Source organism: Dasypus novemcinctus, chromosome 1 (assembly GCF_030445035.2).
Source record: "Dasypus novemcinctus isolate mDasNov1 chromosome 1, mDasNov1.1.hap2, whole genome shotgun sequence".
NCBI classification, from domain to species: Eukaryota; Metazoa; Chordata; class Mammalia; order Cingulata; family Dasypodidae; genus Dasypus; species Dasypus novemcinctus.
Window position 1 is genome coordinate 165,930,162 of NC_080673.1, and position 10,727 is coordinate 165,940,888.

General features: G+C 44.9%; 1 long non-coding RNA gene across 1 annotated transcript; it reads right to left on the reverse strand.

The window, feature by feature from the left end:
• Positions 1-5,923: 5,923 nt before the first annotated feature.
• Positions 5,924-10,413, reverse strand: LOC139439507 (uncharacterized). Its single transcript, XR_011649430.1, has 3 exons — positions 9,854-10,413; positions 7,387-8,332; positions 5,924-6,725 (listed from the first exon to the last, which is right to left on the reverse strand). It is a non-coding gene; the product is annotated as an uncharacterized lncRNA (long non-coding RNA).
• Between the last annotated feature and the right edge of the window lie 314 nt (positions 10,414-10,727).

The following is a 10,727-nucleotide window of genomic DNA, read 5'->3' on the forward strand; positions in this document are numbered from 1 at the left end:
TTCCTGACTTTTAGAGTTTTATCTGTCATATTTTATTTTCACCACTCTGTTGACACATTTAGTTACTTTTATTGATACAATCTTCATTTCTAGACTCTCTTGCAGGCCTCTCTCTCCTGTCTTTTCTTTTCAGGCTCTAGCACACCCTTTAGTAGTTCCTGAAAATCTGGTCTCTTGCTTAGAAATTCTCTCAATTTCTGTTTATCTGTGAATATTCTAATCTTGCCCTCATTTTTGAAAGACAGTCTTGCTGGATATAAGATTCTTGGCTGGATGTTTTTCTCTTGTAGTATCTTAACATATATCTGACCACTGTCTTCTTGCCTCCATGGTTTCTGGTAAGAAATTAGCACTTAATCTTATTGGGTATCCCTTATATGATATGCATTGCTTTTCTCTTGCTGTTCTCAGAATTTTCTTTTTGTCTTTGGCATTTGACATTCTGATTAATATGTGTCTCAGAGTTGGTCTATTTGGATTTTTTCAGATAGGATTATGTTGTGCTCCTTGGACATGGATATCTATGTCCTTCAATAGGGTTGGGAAATTTTCTACCATTATTTCTTCAAATACTCCTTCTGCCCTTTTTCCCTTGTATGTTTGCATGCCTTTTGCTGTCATTTAGTTCCCTGAGACCTTGCTCAATTTTTCCAATACTCTTCTTCATCTGTTCTTTTGTATGTTCACTTCCAGAGGCCATTTCTTCAAGCTCACCAATCTTTTCTTCTGCCTCCTCAAATCTACTATTATATGATTCCAATATTTTTTAATTTTCATTTATTGTGCAATTCATTTCCATAAGTTCTGCTATTTTTCTATGTATGCTTTCAAGTTCTTCTTTGTGCTCATCCAATGTCTTCTTAATATCCTTAATCTCTTTAGCCATCTCATTGAATTTATTAAGATTTGTTTGAGCATCTATGATTAGTTGTCTCAACTCCTTTAAGTCATCTGGAGGCTTATCTTGTTTAACTGGGGCATATCTTCCTGTTTCTTGGTGTGGATTTTAATTTTTGGTTGGTTGTCTTGGCATCTGGCTTACTAGAGTATTTATTCTGGGTGCAGTTTTTCTCTTTAGTTTAGGGCTTCCTTGCCTTTCTCCCTTGCTGGTTGTGCAGTAGGAGCCAAGGATGTAATTGGTCCTATAAGGCGTGGAGGCTCAAGCTGCCCTCATTGTCTCAGGGACCGATGAAGCCTCTCCCAACTTTCTGCTTTCCCAGAGGTAGCGACAGAGTCACAGCTGTGTGGAATAGCCCAGGTCATGCAGGCCTAGACTGTAGTTACCCAGAGAGACTGATGAAACCTCATGCCCCTTTCTCCCCGGCCTGGGGCAGGGATGGAGCTGCAAGTGTGGGCAGCAATCTATGCAGTGCGGATCCTAGATGACCACAGTTGCCCTGGTAGACTTCGGTTGTTCAGTCTGTGCCAGCCAAATGTACCTGCAGTTACTTGGATAGGCTGGTGCAGGGCCTGCCAGCCTCCTCCCTGCCAGAGGTGGGGCTGAAGCCTAGGCTAGGGCTGCAGGCTGATCTGGATGAAAGAAACCGGTTGATACCATCACTGTGATTTTTGGTCAGCCCAGCTTCTGCTTATGCTGGGGCAGGAGTCAAAATGGCAGCTACCGGCCTCTTTCCAACTTGGACAGACTCTCACCCCAGCTGTTCCTAGGGTTATACTTTAGCCAGCCAAGTCTACTAATCAGTAGCCAAAATCGACAGCCAACCATCTCCTTCTCCCCTATTTTTTGGAAATGGAGCTTCCAATTCCAGCCACAGAACAGCTCCTGGGACAGCTTGCACTGCCAAAGTAGGATAATCACTGGCCTCCATGGCTTGGCAGGAAATTTCCCAGAGAAACTGGTGCCAGTCCCTTCAGCTTCCTCTCTGCTGGAGGTGACACTGGGGCTTAGGCTAGAGCTACAATCTGATCTGAATGGAAAGAAGCCAGTCCCCACCAGCACTGTGATTTTCAGTCTGCCCTGTTTCCCCTCATGCCAAGCGCAGAGAAAAGATAGTGGCTACTAGCCTCTTTCTGACTTGGACATGCTCAAATTTTAGCTCTTCTCAGGATTATACTTTGGCCCACTGAATTTACTCATCAGTAGATGAAGCTGGTGCCCATCTCTTCCTCCTCCTTTTTTGGGAAGTGGAGCTTTCAATTCCTGCAGCAGAACACCTCCTGACGTGGCTTCTGCCTCCAGTGGAGGATGGGCACTGGCCTCCATGGTGTGGAGTGCTCTACTTAGGAATCTTCTCTGCAGATGGGCAGTGTCCTCCTTCCATTCCTTTAAGGATGTGCCAGGATGCCCTTCTGGTCTCCTCGAGCTCCCAAGCAGGTGCTTCAACTAGCTCCAGATAGCTCTGGGTATTTACTAACTGCCCTATAGCAGGAGCTGACTCCAGGAGCTCTTTACTCTGCCACCATCTTGCTGGCCCTCTATATAATTTGATTTTTAATAACAGCTGCATTTAACAACCGTCTTGCAAAATTCCTGAAAATAAACAATCAGCTTTCTTGAGCCATCACAATGCAGTTTCAACACAATACTGGACAAGAGGCACACTTTGACCTAAAGGGACATACATCCTGGCATAAAAGAAAGTGATGGGTGATGGGATGACTGACTTCCTGTGAGAATTTGGGAAAGCCGCTTAATCTCAGTTTTCTCATCAATAAAATGGCATGTTAATATAATCTCTCCATGGTTGTTGTAAGGATTGAAAATAAATTCATAGAGTCTGATTCATAATAGGTGTTCACATGCTAGTTTAATATTATTTTGCCATAATTTTAAGCATAGCTGCAATTTTTCTATGCACAGGGAAAGACAGGCTAACCCTGGGTACACTTGGGAGTCATAAATTCCCACAGCTGTGAGGAGACAGATGCAAATAAGCTTCACTTATTATACACTTTGCATGGGCAGAGCATTGGAAACCTTGCCCTAAGGTTTGGGAGGAGGTGAAGCAGAATACCAAGCTCTTGGCTACCCTAGGAAATCAGGAGTCAGACACTGATTGTAGGCTCTTCTGTAAGGCCCTTCTGGATCCCCAAATATGTCCCTGAAAGACTTTCCAGAAACTTGATAGTTCTGCCCTTTAGAAATTAAATGTGTTATCTAAAGGGAACAAGGGTTTCCTGTGATCACATCACATGGATCAGCTTATCAATCAGCCTAGAGAGCAAAGAGCCAGTTCCCAGAGGAATGGCACATAGGATAGGTATGACTTTATGGGGCAGAGAGAGGGAGGACTGGGACAAAGTTCTGGCATGGAGTAGGGCCAGGCAGGGAGCTGTTAGGACCTGAAGGAAGGAAGGAAGGCCAAGCAGCAATGAGACAGAAGGAACGAGAAGGGACACAGAGGGTTCGGCTCCAGCTCCCAGAGCTGCATGGAGCCTCTCCTGTCATGCCACCCCGTGAGAAAGCTAACAGCCTCTTTGCGTTTCTATGCCCTCAACTAAAAGCTCCAGGGCTACACACAGTTAAGCAGGATGCCAGTGCCCAGTGGCTGGCACCTAAACCAACTTCAACTCGTTTGGCAACATTTCGCAGCCTCTTTGGAGAGGCCTGTGGAAAGATGAGCTGAGGGGTATAATCGTTTCGCCTTGGGGAGGCCAGGTGGTTTTTCCCCTAGTGTATCCGTCACGTATGAAACAGCAATTGCAACCTGCCAATCAAGTTTTAGATATGAAAAATCCAGCATTCTGACAGTGCCCCCAAAATAGGGTCTTAATTTAGAGCATGGTGGCAGGGAATGTGTTGGGAGGTCTGGCTTTGTGGTTTGTTGGGGGCTCCTGGGCAAGTCAGCTAACTTCTCTGGGCTTCCATTTCCTTTCTGTAAATCAGTGAGAATGGTACCTTCCTTGCAAGGTTGCTGTGGGGACACATAATGCAGGTAAAATGCTTTGCCCAGTAGGTACTCAATATATTGGAGCCACCACTTTTATTATAACAGTCTGGGTGACTTTGGGCAAGGCCTTCCATCCACTGGGGCTTAGTTTCCTCATCTGTATAACTGTGGGCCAGAAGATCTTGGAGGCATCTTCTGACTCTAGCATGCTATTATTCCCGTGACAAACGAGATTTCTCTAAGGCAAGAGATTAGAGCATTCCTGTAACAACGCTCAGATGGTGAAAACCTCTGACAGCTGAAGGGCTTGTCTACTTCTCCTTGAGCCAAGCTCCAAGGCTGTAGGACAAGGAGAAAACCAGGGTGTTTTTCTAACCTCAGAACTAGAAGAGGGACAGGCACAACCTGGTGTGTGGAAAACAGCCATCCTCAAAAAGTTGCCTGGAGGGGAGGATAAATGTGACCTTCAACTAAGGTCATGACAGATATGCCAGTTTTTGCTCGTGGTTCCAGCACCATCTCCCGGGATTCAGTCCTCAGAATGTGCAGAGGGAACATGGCTGATCTCCACTTTCAAAAGAAAATTCCTGTGTGGACTCTGGTTGAGTGGCGCAAAGGATTTTCTTTCCAAATGAGATTATATGAGTAAGAGAGGGATGATTGGATGAAGTCAGGGTTGGGTCCCCTGCTTAGAAGTGATGGAGGGATTTCCTGAAGACAGGTGGAACCCTACTAACGCTTTTAGACCTGTCCAATATTTCTAGTTTTTCTAATGTCCTTACCTCAAGCACATAATGGGATAAGAGTACCTTGATCACCGAGCAAAGCGAAAGGCTGCCTTCTCTAAAGAGCTGCGTCTCTGGTGCAGGACACTAAAGAATAACCCAGGCTGGTTCATTCCCAGAATGTCTTGATTAAATTCCATCTACAAAGAGAGGGGGGTGTGAGGGTGGGAGCAAGAGGAGGAGGAGGGGGAGAAGAAAAAACCCTACAGTTATACGTAAGGCACATTTTCTACAATCCATGTTTTCCCAGAGCCTAATTTCTTTTGGGACCTCCCCTAATTTCCATTAGTAATCTCCAGGTGTCAGTTAAGGAGCTAGTTTCCAGCTTGAAGGAAGCATTCTCATTAAGAATTCACAAGACCCCAGGCCTTTGGATGACAAGTCACAGGGTTCCTGTCACCCTCCCAGCTGGAAGGTCTCGGCTAAATGACAAACTTCCTGAAGTTTTTCCTTCCACAGCTTGTTCAGTGATAAACTTACATGATCACGTTTCAGTTTTCAGACTTTCCCACTAATTCCATGCCTCCCCTGCTGTGTGAAAGAAGCATCAGTCAAAGAAGTGCAGCTTGAGTGGGCACCCAGCCTCAAGCTGCCACCATCTTGGTGTGGCTCTGTCACTCTTCTCCTGCCTGGGCACAGGTGGGTGAATGCGGCAAGTGCCCAAGAGACCACATGCCCTCCTTTAACACCAGCCTGCTCACTGACCCATCCCACCGTACTGCACTTTCATGCTAAATAATGGCCATTTGTCCAGTCTAGCCCTCAGCTCAGGAGCAGCAGAGCTGTAGAATGTCCCAGCACCTTAGAATGTGCGTGCATAACAAGCTACAGCTGCAACTCTCTTTAACCATGGGAGGCACTTACATGCACAATTCTATTATCTGAGCAAACCAAAGAAAGGTGAGACTTTCTGCTTCTTTTTGTTCTTGCTAATGTTGAGGAGGAGAAAGAGGAAGTGGAGAACGTACTCCAGAATTTCAGAGGGGTATAAAAAAGTTGGGAAATTATCCAAGGGTTAGCAACTAGAACCAAGAATGTAAAATAAGGAGAAAAGTTAAAAAGCAGAAATCATGCCTGGGGTCTGAAATTTTAGAGTCCGGTTTCTATAAGGTGGACAGCTTAAATATGCTCACCATGCAGTTTGGTGGTACAAGGAAAATATTTTTTTATGTGTTGTCTTAGTTGTTCTAGGTAAAAAGGAGAAATATTCCTAAATACCCAATATTGCTTAAAAGTTTGTTTTAGTTTCCTAGCTGCTTAAAGCAAATACCATGAAATGTGTTGGCTTAAACAATGAGAATTTATTAGCTTACAGTTTGAAGCTGTGAAAATGTTCAAATCTAGGCACATCAAGGTGATGCTTTCTTCTCAAAGACAGGCTGCCAGAGATCCTTGGTTCCTGTGCCACATGACAGGGCGCATGGCAGCATCTGCTGGTCTCTCCCTTCTCTTCTGGGTTTCATTGATTTCAGCTTCTTGCTTCTGTGGCTCTCTCTGTATTCATTCCATTTAGAAAGGACTCCACGAATAGGATTATGTCCCATCCTGAATGAGGTGGGTCACACTTTAACTGAAGTAGTCTCATCAAAAGATCCTACTTATAATGAATTTACACCCACAGGAATGAATTCAATTTTTAAAAAAAGATTTGTTTTATTTTTATTTATTTCTCCCCTCCCGCCCTTGTTGTTTGCACTGCTGTGTCTGTTCATCTTCCTTGTTTCTTGTAGGAGGCATCGGAAGCCAAACCCGGGACTTCCGATGTGGGAGGGAGGTGCCTAATTGCTTGAGCCACCTCTACTCCCTGCTTTTTTGTGTCTCTCATTGTGTTTGTCCTCCCCATGTTTCTGTTGCATCAGCTTGTCGTGCCTGTCTGTCAGCTTGCTGTCTCCTTTGGAGGCATCGGAAACCTCTGCTCCCTGCTTTGTTGGGTCTCTCATTATGTTTTTCCTTCTTGTGTCCCTTGTTGTGTCAGCTTGCTGCTCCTGCCTGTTGTACCAGCTCACTGTCTTCCTTAGGAGGCACCAGCATCCGATCTAGCAACCATGTGGTAGGTGGGAGCCCAGTCACCTGAGCCACGTCCATTTCCCTGAATTAGATTTAAGAACATGTTTTTCTGGGGCACATATAGCTTCAAACCACCATAACCTTAGTCCAATTCAATAATTAAATTGGCCCCTTTGGGTACTGCTCAGACTCTCTGGTTTCTGCTGGCTCCTCCCCCATTCCTCCCTAACAGGGTACCTGGAACTATGACCAGGCATCTTTGGAGGAAGAAAGCCTTTTGGCTTTGTGCAGTAAGTGCTTGTCCCTGGGGCTTTAGCAGATAACCACTGTTGATGTCTGCAACTGCCATAGCTCCTGATCTAAGCTCCCTCTTGCCTGCCCCTGGCTCCTCACTTCATCTCAGCTCCCTCTGCAGCTAAAGCTCCGCAGGGCTCTGCCCCTTCCTCCATCTGCCACCCTGGTGCGGTGGACATCAAGGCAGGTTCCTGGTTCTCAAGTGGGAGTGAAGGGAGGCTGGGAGGTGTGAAGTAGGCCCTCCCTCTTCCGGGCAGGGCGCCCTGCCTTTTTAACCATGTTGGACTGCCTACTCTCTCCCTATGTCCTGCCCCAGAGGAGAACCTGCTAACTGAACTCTCCTCCCAGAGTCCTGAACAGGGAGTTCCCCATTGAAGAAGTCCCTCTGCTTATCAAACCTATCTTTCTTTCTTTTATTTTTTTTTAAAGATTTATTTATTTCTCCTCACCCCCCTTGTTGTCTGCTCTCTGTGTCCATTCACTGTGCTTTCTTCTGTGTCTGCTTGTCTTCTTTTTAGGCAGCACTGGGAACCAATCCTGGGGCCTTCTGGAGTGGGAGAGAGGAGCTCAATCCTTTGCACTACCTCAGCTCTCTGGTCTGCTGTGTCTTTTTGTCTCTCCTCTGTGTCTCTTTTGTTGTGTCATCTTGCTGCTCCAGCTCTCCACTCGCACCAGCTTGCCTTAACAGGAGACCCTGGGAATTGAACCCTGGACCTCCCAGATGGTAGACGGGAGCTCAATCTCTTGAGCCACATCTGTTTCCCAAACCTATCTTTCAAAGGGATATCACAGCACACATCTCACCACTTCCCCTCCTAACTCTGCCACCATTAATGCTCCCCAGGATAAGAGGCACTTAACTTGTCCACTTGCTCTGTTTCACAGCTACTTTATTCCTGACTCCAGACTCCTGTCTAAACCTAAATCATAAACAAGGCTTTTGTCTCTGACCCATGGCAGAAATACTATGATTTGGACCAACTGGTAGCAAATGTTATTTAGAAATATCCTTTCTCTCGACCAAAACCTAGCATTAAAGTTATTGTCTTGCAGTGAAATCCTATTTTGAATTCCAAAAACTTAAAATTAACTATTTCTTTTTTTTTTAATTCCTTCAAACCCCCCCCCCCCCTTTTTTTTTTTAGGAAGTACCAGGGATTGAATCCAAGCACTCATACATGGGAAGCAGGTGCTCAATCACTGAGCTACACCACTCCCCAAAGAGAGTTGGTTTTTGCATTTGTTTGTTTTGTTTTAGGAGATATCAGGAATCAAACCTGGGGTCTCATACACTTAACCACTTGAACTACATCTGTTTCCAAAAAACCATTCTAATCACCCTCTTTTGCCCCACATAAAAGAATTCCTCTAGGCATCAGGGAGAATGTCATGTCACTGGAAAACAAAAAAGAAAAGCACATTAATCCTGTGAAATACTTCCATTACAATAGTTTTTGTGTTTCCTTAAGAACAAGAGAACTCCCCAAAGCATTTGCTTTTTTAAAAATTTCTATGGGATATGGACAGGTAAGGAGAACATTAATATTTTGAAGGTAATATTTAATTGTTCCTCATTTTGAGAGGGTAGGACATGGAAAACTTGGTTTGAACTGCAATGAAAAATGTTTTCAAGCAGTTTGAGAGAGGCTGGTTGTATAACTGTACCTGGAAATTAGAGTAAGGAAGGGGAATCATGCAAAGAGGATGGGACAAACTAAATGGCCTCTGTGACTCTTCTGGATCACACTTCTGTTAGGAAACCCTGAAAAGGTCCAAAGATGACGTAGAGCCATCTTTTCTGAGTCCAGGTGTGTGGTCAAAACATCTTATGAACTTACTTTCCTATGGTGCCATACTCTGGATAGTCACCTCTGTGAGAGTGACAACATTCTGGGGCCAAGAAGTCCTTGGTTCTACAAATGAAATCTTTCCCAGAAAGGACAATGTAGCTCAGAGAACTTCAGGAGACGTGGAGGCTTCTGGGAAGAAGAAACTTAGAAAAGGCAGCCAGGATTCCTGTAGCCCTGGAGATGGGGAGCGGTGAAGGCCAAGGGAACTGTGCATCTGCCCACCAGAGCGGCTGCTTGTTTACTCTTTGGGCCTTGCTAGATGGGGCTCTTGAGGAAAATGTTACTCAACTTCTCTAAGCCTCGGCTTCCTCATCTGTGGAAGGTGGGCATCAGTACTCACCTATGTTTATTGAGACAATTCCGTGAGATAACACAATTCAGGACCTAGCACAGGGCCTGCTATGTGGCAAACTGTCAGTAAATAGCAACTGTAATTATAACTGCTATTATTTTTAATGAAAACCCGAAAGAAACAATATACGAAGGTAAAGTGGAAAAACCTGCAAGAGGAACCTCTGGTATGTAAATTAAACAAAAGATCACTTTGTCTGGCTTTTTTCCCTCTTCCTGGTAGAAGCAAGGAGCAAAAATACAACTCTAAATTTGCAAAAATGGACATAATGTAACCAGGATCATCTGGGTTTTTACCAAGAAAATGACAAGAATATTTGACTCCCACTCTAAAGGATGAGGATCAAATGCTGAGCTCAGCCCCTCTGATTTCTCTTGTGACCCCAGAAAAGTCAGAATTCTCAGGCTGAGTGACTTGGGGCAAAAGTGGGAGGACTCCAGTTCGAGGGAAGAATGGAAAATTCCCATTTGTACTATGGCTTTGTAACTGGCATGTTAAAATGTACAAAAGGGTTAGAAATAATGTGGGAAGAATTGGAAACAGAAGATCCAGAGAGAAACCAATGATCCCTGAAGAAGAGCTGAGGAAAAAAAAAAAGGTCACACAAGTTAGAATCACTTCACCTTGATTCAGCAACTCAAGAAATCTTAACAGTTGCCACCCTCTGATTTTTTCAGATAAGGAAATTGAAGTTTATAAAGTCAGATTACTTGCCTATGTCCACAGTAAACAAGTCTGGGTCTCCCATTCAACCGAGTGCTCTTTCTAAATCCAGGGATTTTAGAGAAGACGCTCAGCGGGAAGCACCGAGAAGGAAAATTTCAATAAAAGGTAATTTCTCTCTAAGTCCCAACATCTATGGTTGGTTTAGCTGGCAATGTGCAGCTTCATAAAAAGGAAACTTGGTTCCAGGAACTGCAGCTAGGAGGCCTTGGGGATGGAGGCCAATGTTGACACAGGAGGTTGGAGTTGAGCAATGGATGGCAAGGCTCCAGGCACCAGAAGGAGTGAATGTACCTGCTTAGGTACTGAAGCATGATAGGACTTAGGCAGACCTGACCTCCCAGGAGAGAAACTGCAGGAGGGCAGAGCAAAGGGCTTGGCTGAAAAACTCAGTTCATGACACTATCCAAGTTTTAGGCACTTTAGTAAACTTTTTTTTCCCTTGCTGTCCCACATCTAACCCCCTTCTTAATTTTGAGCAATCTCCTGTGTTGTGTCAGAAACTTCTGGCACCAGGTTCTCAAGAGTTAACCAGAGGCTATTCCAGCCATTGTAACTATGCTGCATCTTCTCATTGTTAATGAACCATACATAGTACACAAGTAAAACATGGAAATCCTTGTTCTTCCTGTCCCCAGCTACCAAAGAGAACATACAGGTTCTAGGCCTCCTCTGCCCAGGAGTCTGAACTGTGCAACACAATATAGTTGTGACATGTACCCGTGATGATGACTGAAGTGGTCTAGCACTTCAGTCAGTGTCCAGGGCTGGTGGCCAGAGGTGGCGGAGGTGGTGGCCTCCTGGTTGCCTTGTATCTTGCGGCGGCTTGCTCGGTCGGTAGAGGTGGGGTCTGGCTGCGGACGAG